This window comes from Mustela erminea, chromosome 3, assembly GCF_009829155.1.
Source record: "Mustela erminea isolate mMusErm1 chromosome 3, mMusErm1.Pri, whole genome shotgun sequence".
Classification (NCBI taxonomy): Eukaryota; Metazoa; Chordata; class Mammalia; order Carnivora; family Mustelidae; genus Mustela; species Mustela erminea.
Window position 1 is genome coordinate 163,107,717 of NC_045616.1, and position 13,790 is coordinate 163,121,506.

The following is a 13,790-nucleotide window of genomic DNA, read 5'->3' on the forward strand; positions in this document are numbered from 1 at the left end:
TTGTGCTAACCTGCACCTATGCATGTAATCCCTGTGGGAGCTGCTTGGATAAGGACAGCGCGTCAGGAGAGACGATGTGCTGAGTGCCTGCTCTCACAGTGAAACGCTGAGCCAGAACTCGGACCAGACAGACCACCTTCTTGACTCCTGCTTGTGAGTAGCTTCAGGCTAGACCTTCCCAGGGCAAACGTACATGGCATCTCGCCGTGGCACCAAGGATTCACCATGGGGGACATGGCAGCAGCTGCCCTCTGTGACCTCAAACATCAGTTCTGGGCATGTGACCCCAGCATTCCATGGCCACCCAAACAACTCATTTTTGAGATTTTCCTTTGGCTGATGTGTATACATGTACCCTACTTGCTTCCACAAATCACTTGAAGGAGTTTACAGAAACTAAGAGAAAATAAAACCGCAGGCAAATGTAAGCAAAATGTTTGTGTCAAACAAAACCCACTAAGTTGTCTTCCTTTAGAGCCAAAGAGCCTCTCTTGGACCTGGTGATTCCCCGCCACAGATCAGGGATGGAGACGTGGGGACACCCCCTCTGGTCCTCTTAATGGACATGCCGCCATGGGGCTGTAGCGTATTTCTCTAATCTCTTCTTGTACTTTAGCCACAAAAGCCTGTCAATGAGGAAAAAGTTCCTTATTTTGTAGAAAATTCTCTCATTCTCTAGCTTAACCCCCATCACCTTCACAGAAATAAATACTGAGTTTTGACAACTGTGTTAGACATGTTCTCCAGAGAAGCAAAACCAACAGCACATGGTGATGATAGATGGACGGACAGATGGACGGATGGACGGATGGACGGACAGATGACAGATACGTACACACGTACGTTCATGTGTACACACAGAGGAGAGCCAAAAGAGCTGTTCTGACCGTCTGACCCCATCCCTCTGACGAGAGTATGATCTGCTAACCACTCCCATCTTGAAAAGGTCAAAAATAACCACGACTTACTTATCTCAAGAAGAACACAGAGCAGCAGTGATGCATCATTCTTTGAATTAGGCAGAAGGAAATTTTTCCTTAGAAATGACAGATTCTAAGGATTAAGAAGGCAATCTTCAGGGGAAAAAGATTTGTCACCACCCAGCCCTAGTGGAAAGGCAGGTGACATGGCTATGCCTCTGTCGGCAGGTCCCCCAAAAGGCAGAGTGTGGCGGCCCCAGCAGGCTGCGAGCTCAGGTCCCTCCGTGATGGGTTGCACGGGGGCCCGGCCCTCTGCCCAGCCCCTCGGGTCTTCCTTCCACAACAGCATTTGAATGTCTCCTTCTTTGGGGTCAGAGAAGCCAGATTCAAGTGTGATTGTTCCACACAGAGGGCAGGTGGGGGAGAACTCAGTCCTGCTTTCAGGAATGCCCGTCAGGAAGCCGGGGCGCGGGGAAGGAGGAGTCGCAGGGTTGGGCAGACACGGGGGACTCAAGTCCACGGAGTGCAGCCACGTTCCGCCTCCGCAGAGAGGGCCACTCCTGCAGACCAGCTCCTGCCCCCCCGGGAGGGGCCAGCCCACGCAGCCCTCCCGGTCAGCCCGGAGACCTCCGCCCACCAGCAGAGCACACCCAGCACAGAGGAGAGGATGCTCTCCCACTCCTTGCTCCCTGGGGAGAACCTAACAGTGTCGGGAAGTGGGACGCTCCCCATCGTCTTCGCGACGGCGCCCCATTGCTCCACTCCCCCGCGGACACAAGCCCCACGCTGGTGTGAACCCCCTTCTGCGTTTCACAGGACACTCGTGGTCCTGATGCAAGTGACTGACACACTGTCCATTCAGAAGCATCACACTGGCTTGTACCCTAAAAATTCTATTATCTTAATGTCCCACGAGTTGTGACTGGCTCTTTGTGAAGGAAGAAACCAAGTTCCGTGATAGGTCGACTCACATACGTCAGCTGGAAATTAAAATGACACTGTGTGTAAAAGTTTATCTGCCCATCGTTCTATAAGGACAAGGTTTGGCAAAGGCTAATCCTCCAAAGGGGGACTTGTCTTCTCCCCACGATCACCTTGGTTTACCTCCTGAATGTCCCTCCCCCCATTTGTGTGGCTTACCCTTGCTCTGCCCACCACACTGGGCTGTTCTGCTCCCCCCCACCCCCGCAGCCCAGCCCAGACAGTTGGGGGTCCTAGGAAGGCAGGTTGGCCAAGTCTGACTCAGAAGATGTAGTATTCACGGAGCAGGGTGGTGGTAAACCTAGAACCAGGGACACAAGTCTACCCTGAGTGCCCTTGCTTCACTGACGTTTTTAGGAGTTCCAGAATGAAGCTAGTTTTACCGCAAAATACAGCACAGGGGGGAAGGAACTCTACGTTTTCAAACGTCTACAATGAAATTCTACTTCCTACAGAGTGTGGTGCTAATAACCTTACTCTTCTTTAGCCTCTAAGTGGCTTGAAATGCCAAGTGTGCGTGTGTGATTTCCCCGTGTCACCAGAGAGTCACCAAAAATATGGAAAGAAAATACTGTGTGAAGTAAACTATTTAAATATACTGAAAAGTGCATTGTTTTAAACATTGCAACATCCAACCTTAGGAATAGCAAAGCTTACCGGTAAGAAATCACATTCCCAAAATGAGGTATGGGCTGTTCCCCACGTCTTGTCCTCACTTCTTATGCAAAACGAAGTAACCCTACCTTCTCAGGCCATCGCCTTACACGGCTCTTCGATGATGAAGTTTTGTGGGGTGGACATAATCGGGAAAATATAATTCAATTTTTTTTTAACTTAGCCATTTATTGCAGTGTGGGCAAGATGTAAACATTTCCATGAATCATACACGCAAATAATGAAAACTAAAAATGAAAATGAATTCTTCGTACCAGCAGGGTAATAGTTTAATTGTATACAGTTATTCTTACATTAAAAGCTGCATACCTGGCAAGCTTTATCGGGTAACAGGGACTTTTAAAATGTGCCAATGTTTCTGCACAAGTAACGTGGGTCAATTGCAGAAGGGATAACCATAATGATTAAATCATTAAAATTTTGTCTATGCTTCACAGAGCATAGAGAAAATTAACTTCCCACCAACCTCATTTTTCTGCTGAACATGAAATAATGATTTTCTGCCAGTATAATTACAAAGCTAACATCTGATAGAGTCAGCAACCAGGGGGGATTATCGCAGGCACGAATATTAGACCTCATTACCAGCTTGACTGCAAAATTATTACATCTTGTAATTGGAGGGTGAGATTTATATACAGATTGGCCGGGTTTCTGTAAGATTGTAATTACAAGCTTCGTTGGTTTGCTACTTATCACGCGGCGCAGGAGGAGGAACAAACAAGCGGAGGGAAGACCATTTCATTAAGCTGTAACCCTATCAAGGGAGGGACGCTGTAACGTCCCTGTATTTATTAGGCCAAACAGAGCTGTTTGCAGAAGGGGAGACCATTTATTACCGCCTGACAAATGGGATTTCATTTATTTAACCTCGGCGATCTATTTCAGTAAAATGTACAAACGAGCCATCCATTTTATGATTCCGGAGTCAACGCTCAATTATCTAAAGGCTAACTGAGTGTTAAAGTGGCCATCTGCTGGGATGAATTCATTGATTTAATTTGCTTCATGTTGCTGAATGGCGCGGCGCGGGGAGGAGGCCGGGCGGCCTGCGCGGAGGGGGCGCGGGCCGGCCTTCCCGGCGGGGGTCGCGCGCGCGTGCCCGTGCGCCCCTGCCTGCGCGCGCGTGCCCGTGCGCCCCTGCCTGCGCGCGCCCCTAATCCTTCACACAGTGGGGTCCCGGCCAGCGGGGGCTCCAGTGTCCGGAGATGGGGGTTAAGTTGCCCTGCGCCAGCCCTGCGCCTCTGTCCCCCGCGGCGAGCGGTCTCGGTGGCCGGGCGGGCACCGGCACGCGCTGCGCAGAGGCCCCCGCGGGCACCCGGGCGGGGACGGAGCCGTGACCAGGGTCCACGCGAGCCGCAGGCGGACGCTGCGGCCCAGACCCCCCCCCCCCGGGAGGGCGCACCCCTTCCCCCTGCACCCCCGGCCTCGCCGCGCGTCGACCTTCGAGGGCGCACGTTGCTCTGAAGAGGCAAACGCGTGAGTAACGAGGCGCTTCTCTGTGAGCCGCATCGGACCCGGGCGCCCAGCGGTCCGTCGCTGAGCGGCCCGGCCCTGCGCCCAGAAGCCCCTCGGCTGGGACAGGCCGTGGGCGGCTGCGGGGCGTCTCGTCAGGACCTCACGCCCGCGCGCTCTGCGCCCGCCGCGCCCCGCAATCCCGCTCAGAGGCGCCGGGCAGATGCGGGAGATCCCTGGGGCAGCGGCGCCCGAGGGACAGGCTCTGCCCAAGGCCCCCCATGCGGATGGTGCTGCTGTGAGAGCCAGAAGCCGCCGTTTGCAGGGAAGGGGCCCGCCAGTGATGCCTGTCCCTCCCCTGAGAAAGGGCCCCTGATGACCCATTTCTCCTGCGGCAGTCCCAGGAGCCACAGCAAGCCTTCCGGAGCCAGCGCAGGGCTCTGCTGAGCGGTGAGTCCCTCACGGTTCAGGACACACACCGGAGGTGTTTGCTCAGGAGCAGGCCCATGCAGATGATGGCCACGGCCCTGGGTCCCTGAGTGTGGCAGTGACAGTCCACCCCGGTGCCTGTGTCACCCCAGGCGCTGCTCTGCTCATGACACAAGGGGGCCGTTATGGTCCTTCTGTGTCACCTCCTTCCCATCCCGGCCCCTTCTGCTTCCTTCCCCCTCCAACCTTAGACCCTGGTGCTGATCAGATGCAGTGTCCTGCCAACAGATGCTTCCTGCAGGCCTGCACGGGGCACCCTCAGTCCCAGGGTCAGAGCGGCACCTGGACCCCCTGAGGGCCAGAGGGTCCACGGAGAACCTGCAGGGGAGAAACCACAGTGCCTTCTAGGGGACCCGCAGTCCTCCCCTCTGTGGGACCCTCTGTACCCCCCCCCCCCCCCCCGCCTTCGCCAGCACCCAGCCCTCAGGTCCCAAGTGTCAGCACTTAGTTGCTGCTTCCTGATGTCATGTTAGCAATATCTGGAGCCTACTGACAGGTCCCTCCGCCAGGTGGTCCCTATCCGTAAGGTTACCAGGTGGCGGCCCTAGAGCGCCCCCTCCAGAACCCAGGCTCAGGAAGGGAGAGGAGATATGCTCCTCTCCCGTCACTGGCCGGGACTTCCCGTATGATTCGAGCTGTCTTGTTGTTCTGGCTCCTTGGGATCCAAGGAAAGCAAGGCCCTCGGTGTTGCCCAAGCGCTCCGTCCATGGCGTGGACACATGCCGCAGGCAGGCAGCCCACACGCATCAGGGAGCCTCCAGACCGAGGACAGCAGGTGCGCCCAGAGGCGGAGCTGCCCGAGGGGAGGCTGTTCAGCACCCCGGGTCCGGAGTCCTCTATCTCTGAGATGCAGCTGTGGGAGCAAACCAGGTCGGCTTGGGGTCAGCCATCTAGACCGCCACGAAGGGGCTGAAACCCAAGGCGTGTGTCAGGGACGTCGCCCACGTGGCGCAAAAGTGAAACCACATTGTAACAAAGACCCCCAAGGTCCCACCTCCGGGAGACACGTGTCTCTGTCCGCCAGCACCAGCCCGTTTCCCTGTTTCCCGTACCTAGGCCGGGACTCTCTTGTGTCACCCCGTCCACCGTCAGTCCAGCAGCGGCCGTTTCTCACAGGGGGGTGTTCCCTATTTCTTCTTGGAACGAACTGAACCCATTGATTGTATTTATCTGGTTCCTTTTTCTCCTCTGCTCAGTACTTCTCCTCCACGGTGAGCACTTAGAATCACCGCGATCTTCTGTCACTGAAACCCTGAAAGCCACTGACGGACTGGCTGCCTTATTTTTCACATTTGAGGAAAATTCTTGGCTTTTGCTAGAAGTGTGCAGAGAGAAGAGGAACACTCGGTCTTTCGTCCCATTTTAAAACATAAACACAAATCAGTAAACTTGACAAGTCAGATCACTCTTCTTACACTCTGAATTATCCTATTGATTTTCGTATCTGGAGCAATGATCGGCTGCTCGGGCTGGTCTCCCCGGCCGCTGTGTGGGGCGGGCCGCTCTCGGCCGTATTTGTCTTGGTTTGGAGTAATCGATGGGATGCCACACTGTGATCGCGGCACGGCCTGGAAGGCGCCGTAAACCACTGGAGGAGAAAACCGAGGCAGTCCGCCAGGGAAATGGACAAAGCGAACAGACTAATCGCTGTCCTCACGTCATTCTGGTTTTGCAGACCATTGCCTGAAAAACCTACAAACCCAAAAATAAAACCAAAAACAGCAAGAACAGCGCAAGCGGGTCTGATGAACCACGAATCTGCAGGGGCCATGTCTTCCGAGGATGGGGCTCCACTCCCGCGTGGGTGCACCCCTGCCTTAGGGGGCCCCAAGCCTCGAGGGTGCTGGTGACTGCTGCCACGGGGGTCTCGTCGGGGTCTCATTCACCTGAGACACCACGCACCTGGGCAAGATCTGGGTGGCAATCCTAGAGGGGAAGGTGGCAATTCCCCCCACCACACCCGAAATGCCTTTCCCAGGAAAGGAAGAGCTTAAGTGCTCCCCAGCCGGGGGTCACTGACCCAGACGGCCACTGGAGAGCATGAAGGAAGGGGTTCCGGCTTCGGCGAGACTCATTTCCTCCACGCAAGGCTCTTTCTCCAGGGAGCCTTCTTGTCAGAAGTACAATCTTTTTTGTCTGTACTGTAAAAGAAATAGTTGTTTAAATCCCAAATGTTTTCAGCAGGAGAAGAAATAAACTGCAAGATATGTCTACTATTTTCTAAATATCAATGAGTTACTGTTCAATCCATTTTTTTACTTCAAGACATCAAAACCTACAAGATTAATTTATGTTGTTCATGCCCTGAGAAATTGTTCAATTTATAATAAACATTAGTACATAAGCCGGGATGCATCCACATTTATAACTTATATCTAATATACTCAGAGTTCAAGGAAACCATGCTACCTTTAAAAAAAAAAAAAGTATCGTGATGCCAAGATTGATTGGGCACAAACAAGTTAAATTATGTGAGTTTGAATTGTAGTTTTTTAATTTAGTCTTTTTTCTCTAAAAACCTCCATCTCACAGCAAACTCTGCTTTCCAAGTCTGCTGACCTGCCTTGCTGAAGGAGGCATTTTGGCAGACGGCACGGTGCTCAGACTGCCGGACACCATGCGCATTTTAAAGATGAGCCCACGATCCAAGGAAACTGTGACTGTTTCATGCAACGTTAATCCGTGTGCCCAGCGCGGTCTTGCTGAGCGACAGAAAAGCCCTGGACCAGGGATAGGCAGAGAGAGGCTGACCCAAGTTTGGAGCTCAGCCGTGGAGGGACTGCCCTGGGCAACCAGGTGTGTCTTCAAGGCAGGGAAGGACCTTCTACAGGCAGAAGGAGCACAGCTGGCAGGCGAGCTGGTCTCCAGAGACCACATCCTCCTCCCCTCCGGGCACATCCATCCACTTTGCAGGCTGAGAGCTGAGCGCCGGCGGCCTGGGACCTGCTTGTCCTGGGCCCTGTAGCCCGAGAAGCCATCACCGTCCAAAGGTTCTGGGAGAGCCCCGCAGACACAGGCATGCAGAATCAAAGGCAAGTGGAGCTGGAGGGTCAGATGTCAGCGACGGAGGGACGCATCACAGCTGGACCTGCCTGACTCTCCTGCCCACAGCCAGCGGGTCCCTGCGCGAAGCACCGGGAGTGACCGGGAGTGGAGGTGGGCAGACGGAGCGTCACAGACGCGGTGCCCCACACGGAGGAGCGCAGCTCCAGATGGACCATGTGGCCACGCCCCCAGGAGCCCCTCTCTGTGGGGCACTGATGGGAGCCTGTGACGGAGGGCGGGCAAGCCAGGCAGCCATCCTGATAGCTCCTCATGGCGTGGCGACCTAGAGCGTCTGCGTGCACCATGAGCCCATCGCAAACATCCCGACATCAGCTGGAGTTCCTCAATCGTCAGGGTGATCGGTTACCAGCCAGTTTTACAAATTCGTGGTTCCACGTGGTAAAGCAGGCGTGCAAGCTCACCCCTCCTCGTACGCACACACACCCTCAGAGCATCCCCGACATGGCAGGGAGTTTGCACACGGTCAGCCACCACCATAACTCTGCAGGAGAGAAGGGCACCGTTGCAGACCTGGGATTTGTGGGAGTACTTGGGGCCAGGAGGGATGTCCTAGCTCAGGACAGAATGGGGCACTGAGGCTGCAGTTAAGTGTGAAAACTCCTTCCAGTTGGGATCCTGAGATGTCCCTCACTGTGGGGGCAGGCCTGGGCTGAGGGAGGGGCCCCAGGGCAAGAAGCTGGGTCATCAGTCGTGTGGCCTCAGCAAGATGGCGGCAGTGCATTGCCCCCAGTCCTGCACAGAACTGTATCTGCAGGTATGAGCACACTTCCTGGAAGGCTCAACTCCTAGGGTGAGTCCAGCGCCAGGAGAGGAGTGGGAAAAAGTGCTTGGATGACCACGGTGCCACAGTAACCCCGTAGGCAAAAGGAGGCAGGTTGCTATTCATGGGTACTAGAGGACACACATGATCCAAGGAATGGAAGAAAAGTAAAAATTCATACATTTCTTACCAGAATCCCAGAAAAATGTGACCAACCGCTCCCGTGTCTCTTCTGAACTACTAAAGCACAGCCCCAGCCCACCTGCACACTCCCCTGGCCCCCTTATCAGCAGCCTTGCATCACCACCACTCACTGCACACACAAGTCCAAATAGATGATCATCATGGTGAAAGGTTGATCACTGAGTTGATCTTTCCAAAGAGCCAGTCTTATATGTCACCCACCTTTCTCTACCATCTTTCTGATTTCTAGTCCTTCCTTTCAGCTTATCTTAGGCTTAATTTGTTTTTCTTTTTCTAGTTTTTATAAGAATCTTAGATAATCAACATGAGGCTTTCTCTTTATCTAATAAGAGCATTCAATGCTATAAACGTTCCTCTATGCACAGCTTTAGCTGCATATTGGTGTGTTGTGTTTTCATTTGCATTCAGATCAGAACACTTGCTAATTTCTCATATTAGGGGAGGGAGGTGAGATGCCTAATCTATTTAGGACTGGGTGCTTTAACTTGCAAGCATGTGAAGAAATTTCAAACATCTTGTTAATGATTTCTACATTAATTTCATTAACAACCAAAGACATAGTTTTTATTATGTCAATCCTTTTGAATTTGTGGAGTCTTACTTAGGGCCCAGAATATGATTTACCTTGGGAACTTGTCTGTGTTTCTGAAAATTAAGTTGGTTGATAGTGCTGTTCAAACTTTTCATTTACAGATTTTCTATTAACTTTGTCCTACCAATTTCTGAGAGGAGTGGTGGTATTTGTGATTATGATTGTGGATTATTCTATTTCTCTTCTCATTCCCATCAGTCCTTGCTCATGTCCTGTGAAACCCTGCTGTTGTGCCATATACATTTGGGACTATTGTGTTCTCGTCATGAATTGAGCCCCTTACTGTTGGCAAATTGTTCCCCTTTATCCTGGTGATATTCCCTATTCTGGAATTCAAATTTTCTGATATTCATCCAGCAAATTCAGCTTTCCTTTGGTTAGCATCTACATGATAGATAAGTACCCATCCTTTACTTGTAATTTATTATCATTTTACTTTTAAAGTGAGTTTCTTTTTTTTTTTTTTTAAGTTTTTTTTTAATTTATTTATTTGACAGACGGAGATCACAGGTAGGCAGAGAGGCAAGCAGGGCGGCAGTGGCGTGGAGCCGGCTTCCCACTGAGCAGAGAGCCCAACGCAGGGCTCAATCCCAGCACCCCGGGATCATGACCTGAGCCAAAGGCAGAGGCTTAACCCACTGAGCCACCCAGGCGCCCCTAAAGTGAGTTTTTTGTGTACTGATTTAGTTGGATCTTGCTTTCTTATCCATGTTTACAACATCTGACTTTTAACCAGAATTTTCAGGCTATTTCCAGGTAGTGTCATTATTGATGACTTGGATTTAAATCCATGTCTTGCAAAGTGTTTTCTGTATTTTCTATTTGTTGTCTTCAATTCCGCTTTATTTTAGATTCATTTAATGTTTTTATGAAATTGTGCCTCTTCGACTGATTCAAGCTCAAGAGCCGTCTAGCTACCTATCATTTGTCTTTCATCTAAATCTATCATCTGTGCTCACCTGTTTGTCATCCTTCTCCGCCATCTGCCCGTCATCTCTCACCTGTCTTCTATCACCTGTCTGTCATCGATTATCTGTCTATGTCTGTCGTCTACCTATCACCTATCTATCTATCATCAGTCTCTCCTCATTCCTTCCCTGGCCTATTGTTGTCACACATCACACTCCTACAAATTTTATAGAATTCCATTTCTTGTCATGGTTGTTCTAGAGTTCACAATATACATTCTTAACTTTTAATGGGTCCATTTTCAGGTAAAATATTGAAACCTTGACACATAAAATATTGAAACAATTATATTGTTAATAACAATATAACGAAATATTGACACAATTATATCCATGTTTCCTACCCTTTATGTTAGAACAATTATTTAAAATACAACTACATACATCATAAATCCATGAGACAATGTTACAGTTTTTCTTTTAAGTAGTTTTATGGTCTATATAAAATCAAGAGGGAAAAACAAAAAGAAAAAAAGCATTTTGAATTTATTCAGATATCTGCCATTTCTGCTGCTCTATTTTTTCTCATATTCTGGTTTCCATCTGGTGCAATTCTGCATCCTGAAGAAATACCATCAGCACTTCCTGTAGTATGGACATCTGCCAGTGACAAGTGCTTTTAGTTATATCTGATAATGTCTTTATTTGCCTCCATTCTGAAACAGTATATTCACTGGATATGATATTCACTGGATATTTACTGGATTGGGAGCTGAAGAGTTATTTTCTTCTAGCCCTTGGAAGATGTTGGGCCACTCTATTCCAGCCTCCGTGGTTGCTAACGAGAAGCCAGCTTGTTGTTTTTTTAAGATGTTATTTATGTATTTGACAGAGAGAGACACAGTAGGGGGGTGGCGGGCACAGGCAGGGGCACCCAGCTTTTGAACAGCTCTCACCCAGACTGATGTCTCTCCTGGTCCCAGGTCACTTTCCCACTTCTATGCATGCCTGATATATTTTTCCTGGGTGCTGGAAATAGTTGATTTTACATCATCAATGCTAGATTGTGTTGTATTCCTTTAGAAAACACTGTACAAATTTTTTTTCTTGCATGTCAGTTTCTGGAATTACTTAGCCGTTTAGAGAACTACCTTTGTAGAGCTTTGTGAGAGAACATTTGAGTGGCACACAGCCTGGGCTCATTTAGCGGCACTACGGCAGGGATGGCCTCCTGCTCACTCCCCCTGGCGCCTCAGGCACAATGAGGCTCCCCACCCGGGCTGCCTGATGTATGGACCAGTCCCCCATCTCTGTCAACTCTGAGAGGTCCTCAGCTTCCTGCTGCCTGATGGCTCTCGCCTTTGCAGTAAACCTCTGTTTCTTCTTGAGAAGACCAGTCTTACTCTCCTCCGTAGTGCTTTTCAATCACATGATTGTAGGTGTGAATTGCTTTTTATCTTGCTTGGGACTCGTGGAGCTTCATGAATTTGAGATCTGGTGTCTGCTATTAATTCTGGAGCATCCCCAGTGTGCCTGTCTGCGCGTCTCCTCTTCAACCCATCCCTAGTCTCTGCGCTGGATCCTTTAGCTCCTGCTTATCTTTCACCTCTTTCTAACTGGATGGGGCATTCTGGGGCATTTCCCAAGATCAGTCCTCTGGATTTCACATGTAATAACTTCAGCTCCAATTCTGTCTCTGAACTTCTATGTGACCCACCCCCTGTTTGATTTGATTATTGTATTTTTAATTTCTGGAAGTCGTATTTGGCTGTCAACTCGATGTGTCAGTTTTGATAGCTTCTGTTACTTCATATTATAAATTTCCTTTTTTGTTTTTTTAAATGTACTACATATATGCATTTTTTTATCTTTTTTGTGATACTAGCGTCTGATGTGTGTGTGTTTCTGCCTCTTCTTGGTTGTAATGACTCATTTTCTCTATGTTTTGATCTCATGTTTCATGGAACTTCACCTCTGAAACTCTTTGAAGTCATTGCTCTTGTTTAAAGTGTATTCCTTCAGGGACGCCTGGGTGGCTCAGTTGGTTAAGCAGCTGCCTTCGGCTCAGGTCATGATCCCAGCGTCCTGGGATCGAGTCCCACATCGGGCTCTTTGCTCAGCAGGGAGCCTGCTTCTCCCCTGCCTCTGCCTTCCACTCTGTCTGCCTGTGCTCGCTCTCTCCCCCTCTCTCTCTCTGATAAATAAATAAAAAAAAAATTAAAAATAAAGTGTATTCCTTCAGAAAAGACCCATGTTTGCTTCTGCTTCAGTGTAGCAGAATGGATAGGATTTCTTCCTTTGACTGTCCTTGCGTCAAAACCACGAGGGGCAACCTGCTCCAAAAGGGCATGTTTCCTTCAGCCTTCCATGGAAGGTCCCATTCTTCCAAAGTCCTGACTTTGCAGGAACCTCTAACATAGTCCCTCAGTCTACGTGGGACTTGTCTCCTGTCCCACCACGTGGGGCCCTGAACACACAGGTTCTGACCCATCGGACATCGGCAGACACCCTCAGTCCTGGGATGGCTTCCCCTGTAGCAATGGGACTGCCCCACGCAATCCTGTAGACTCCTCGTTGGGCATTCCAAGGTCAGCCAAGACCAGGTGCTGGAGTGATTGCTCTGCCCAGCGTCCCCAGAACCACACCCCGCTGCCCAGGTGGCCCCATGCTCACTTGCCACTCTGCACTCACGGGCTTTCTCTGTGTGCCTTGCTCCACCTGGCAGGGTCCAAATCTCTGTAGGAGGGGGGTTCTCGGGCTACTTACTCAGAAAGAATGTTGGAAAGACCGATCCCAGCTTCCTGGATCTACCTGCCTCCCGCATAGTTGTGGGGCTGTTGCTACAACACGTAGAAAGCCAGCACTGCGTAAATACATCTTTGCTACCATGATAACTGTTATATTTCTAAGTAAAAAATAATTTTCATGAAATAGATTTAAAATTTTCATGAAATAGATTTAAAGTCAAGTCAATCATTTACCTAAAATGGTCTTAGAATTATAACAAATAATGCTTATTTAAGTCACCAATGTCATTAATGCATTTCAATAAGAAACACCCAGAAAAAGCCAAAATTATGACAGAGCTATAAAGCAAAACATTGCAAATGATCCAGAGCAAGATGAACAAAGAGAAAAGAGCCCACACTCCATCGGACTTGAGTTGATCAGGGGTCTGACTTAAATGTGGGCTGAATTCAATACAAATCCGGTTAGATCAAGCATTTTCATGATATGCTTTCACTTTGTATTTCTTATGATAGCTCCCTGAGGAAGCAAATTTCTTGCCATTTCACATTCAATATAAGGCCATTGTTGGTGAAAAGAGGGCTAAATTGGTCCATCATTCTGTAATAAAATATCTCATGACTTGTTTATCTGATCAATGAAGAGTGTATTCTCAAGCTGTTCTGTGTTAATGGGCCCGTTGCCCTCGAACGGTGAATTATCGACGTTCAGACAGGCGAGGGGGAGCTGCAGGCCGAGATGGGGTTTCCGGCCTGAAAGGGGCACGCTGCCTGCGGAATCGTTGGGGCTCGGAGTGGGCCTTTGTGTCTCACGCTGCGGAGATGCCTAAAGTGCAGAACAATTTCTAACTTTGAATCATTAAATTAGCTTTAAAAAATATGTATCTTGACACCACGTTGATCATTTGAATATGGCACTGTCATTAACGTGAGCACAGAAATACTGGGGGGGGGATTTTAAGGGCCGGATTCTGTACCCCAGTGACTGATTTA